The sequence below is a fragment of the Brassica oleracea genome, unplaced genomic scaffold (genome assembly GCF_000695525.1).
Source record: "Brassica oleracea var. oleracea cultivar TO1000 unplaced genomic scaffold, BOL UnpScaffold00939, whole genome shotgun sequence".
Lineage (NCBI taxonomy): Eukaryota > Viridiplantae > Streptophyta > Magnoliopsida > Brassicales > Brassicaceae > Brassica > Brassica oleracea.
In genome coordinates, this window is record NW_013617534.1 from 28896 (window position 1) to 33084 (window position 4189).

The window sequence follows — 4189 nt, forward strand, 5'->3', positions numbered from 1 at the left end:
TATTTACGCTTCAGTTCACGAATCCAAAACCCTAGAACCCTAAACTAACTCGGTGACTACTCAGTCATAATACAAGAACAGAGAAGCATGATTTCTGAATAATACTGCATGTAATAGACAATAGAAATTACAGGGTTCAGGGTAATCTTCTCTAGGAGATAGATGAGGCCTTCTCCCTTACAAGTAGCAATAGCGAAATCACAAAGCTCTCTAAGGTCTTTCTTGCGTAAAAACTAATGTAGAAAACAGAGTAAATAAAAGAGGAATATATATAGGAGCCACATGCGGCTGGAGGGAAAAATAGGGAAAACTAGGGCAAATCCCGAAATAGAATCATTTATTTCCTGAAGTTCCGGTTGTGAAAACCTTCAAGTCAGGCTCTTTTCTTCCTTCTTTCGCTCCACACGGTCATTCTTCTCACCTATTAGACTCTCCGACCTGTAATGACTCAAAGGGACTAGAAAGACTTGATAAAACCTTGAAAACTATTAGTAAGACATACATATAATGTGCCAAAAACACAATATATCAGATGCTCAAGATGCAAAGAGAGATTAATTTTTGGCATATTAATTTGTAGATTAAAACTACTTGTGATAGATTAATTTTTAGATTACTGAATTCAAATTTGAAAAAACAGAGAAAAGAAGATGTGGAAACAGAAAAAAAAATTGAGGAGAAAACCGAAAAGTGATGCTAATCTGAGGGCAGTTCACGGAGGGGAAGAATCATGAGATTGACTGACTGGAGAAGAAGAAACAGTGTAAAACAAAAGACATGTTTTGATAACTGAATTTACTAGGTTTATTTAAGTATTTAAGATGTTTAAAACTTGATTGGTTTCTGTTTTGGGATGTTTAAAACTCGGTATGTTTTACAAAAGACATGTTTTGATAACTGAATTTACGAGGTTTATTTAAGTATTTAAGATGTTTAAAACTTGATTGGTTTCTGTTTTGGGATGTTTAAAACTCTGTATGTTTTACAAAAGACATGTCTTGATAACTGAATTTACTAGGTTTACTATGTCAGAAAATGAGTAAGTTGGATAACTGGATTTATTAAGTTTTACTAGGACAAAAAAACATTACAAAAGGATATACCAAAAACTGATAACACATGTAAAATACCTTGTGATAAACTTATAATAAAAAATTTATACACATAATAGTAAAACAACTACACATGTAAAATGTATTGCCGTTATATACATAAATTTAATATTCTAATTACATTTAGTAATTCTTGGTAATCTTCAAGGTAGTAGTAATACTACCTTACACATAGTAATACTTTGGCAAATTATAAGTTTTATTAGTAAAACCATGTCCAAATGATATATTTTGTAGTAAAACCAATTATTTTATACAATGAATATCATTAAGACAGAGTATTACATTAACAATTAACGAGAAATAAATATTTTTATAGATTCTGCTTACTATAGCCTTACGATTGACTCAACAACCATGAAAGTTAAGGAGTTATTTTGGGGAAATGATAAATATTCCTAAAACTATAGAAAATAATCATCTAAATAGTTTTAATAGTTTAATTTACTATATACATAGTCTACTAATAAATAATATATGAGTTATATATGTTAAATATATCTACTATTTGCAATATTTATCAAAACTAACGGGATAATCTAGAGCCAAAACAGATGCACTTCTACATTGATGAACTCTATATGTAGAACATTTCTACACTTCTCATTATTAACTTGCAGTAGATAACCAAAAACGTCTTCATCATTCCAAATATATGATGGTTTGTTCGAATACAATACCATTGGAAAGTAACTAAGCTTTGCTTCCATCTTAGATTCATCTACCTATATCTTTCTGCAAATATGCTCAAGCAAAGCAGAGAATGTGACCTCCTCCACTGATTTCTTCAACACAATCGTGTGAATTTCATCTGCTCCTTCACCATCTCCCGATATCCATTTTATTTCAGCCTCATACTTCATATAATATCTCCCGTAATCAAAATAAATGATTGTGCAAGGCGTATTTTGCATTTTTTCTAAAATAAAATATAATTATCATTACAATTAGCATTATTAAGAATCTTAAAATTAATTTCCACACCGTACAGTTTTCTCTTACTAATACTAATCTATTTAAGTACTATACATAGTAATACTAGTCGAACTTGTAAACATAGTAATATTAGTAATACCAGTAAAACTATTTTGCCTTAGTAAACTAGTTCTCTTAGTAATACCCAGATGTTATCTTTGCACTAACTAATTAACTTTTTATGACGATTTTGTTCGGATTTTACATTACCTATGATATATAATTCATCTTAATGAAATTACACACAAAAAAATCATCAAAAACGGACATAAATTATACCCTAAATCCATAAACACAGTTTTCAAAAAAAAAAATCTTTTAAAATTTGCATTGAATCTTGTTTTTTACACTAGCCGTAATATACACTTCTTTTTAGTAGTATTCCAGCAAAAAAAATCATCAAAAACGAACATAAAATATACCCAAATCCATAAACACAATTTTCAAAATCGTTTTTAATCTCTCAAAATTTTCATCAATTTCTTACTTTTTTATGTTACCCATGATATAAACAACATTTAATTGATATTCCAGAAAAAAATTTCATCGAAAACGGACAAAAATTGCGTATTCTTCAAGCTTCTAAATCATCAAAGGAAGATGGGGAAGATGAGCTTTCACGATGAAGATGAAGTTAGGTGGGCCAAGTAAAATTTCATTGGTTAATGTTAATATGTGGGCCATAGTGGTAGATGAGTTATGATTGATTAATTTAATTTGAGAAATTAATATATTTATGAGGTAAAATAAAATATAATAAATTAATGGAGGGTATATATGTAAGCACAATCACAAAAAGGTAGTGAGAATAGAGAGAGAATAAGGAGAATTGTTTTATTTCACTAGAGACAAATGGTGTTAAAGTCCAATAAAGTGGTTACGTCTTTGGATACACTTTCTTTTGTTGTTTTTTTTTTCTTTTCCTGGAATAAACAAATAGAAAATGGGTTTTGTTTACGATTATTTTTGGGCCATAATGTTAATATATTTACTGGATAATGCATGATAAAATCAAATAGTATATCCTAATGTTAATAAATATGAAATTAATAGATAAGATGTAGATTCAGGTGGCCAATGTTATTAAATATCAAATAAAATTTCAGATAAAATTTCAGATAAAATTTTTTTATGTATACATTACTTTTTGTACAAATTTATATTTGATTTATCGATTTACGTGGTTTAAGAATAAATGCATAAATATGATATAAAATAAATATATACAATTTTAAACTGATATGGTCTTGTTTTTAAAACAAATTATATTCACACTGTATATTAATACATAGTTAGATTTCTTTTAAAACAAAAATATTACTATCTAACTGATGCAACACATCTAATAAAAAAATATATATAGCACAATACAATAAAAAAATATATGGTCCAAATAATAAAAAATATATGGTCTGAATAATAAGCAAACACCCGAACGGGCGCACGAGTTTGTCGGTTTAACTTAAATCCGGTTTTTAGCACAACTCGGAATTGGTTTGAGGAGCAAATCATGGTCCGACGGGCCGGTTCGGTCTGGTTTTCAAAACACTGCAAATATGTAATAAGAAAAAATGTATTATATATATATATATATATATATATATATATATTATTTAATATATATAAAATATAAATTATATGAAAAATGTACATCCGCACAGGCGCGTGGATCAAAAGCTAGTATATCTTATTGCTACCACTGGATTAAACCAGGAGTCCAATGGTAAAATCTGCTGGTGATCTGGCTCCATAGCTATAAAGACCTTTATATTACCTTTTTATTAAAAAAATATCGTTAATACTTCATGCGACAACATAACCAAATCGATTCCAGCACCTGTTTGAATATAGATCAACTTGTTCTTGAAAAACTTTTAACAATTATCAATATTGCTAGTGCCAAGCATAAACGATATTTAAAAATTTAATAGTCCATTAACCTTATTTTACTCAATGTCATTTACCTGCTTTTTACATTTAACTGCTTTTATGGATGAGGAACGGATGATATTCTTTTTTTTTTCAACCAGGAACGAATTATATTCATTTTAAGCTATTTACCAAAAATTATAACAAAAAACAAAACAAAGAATATATTCGTT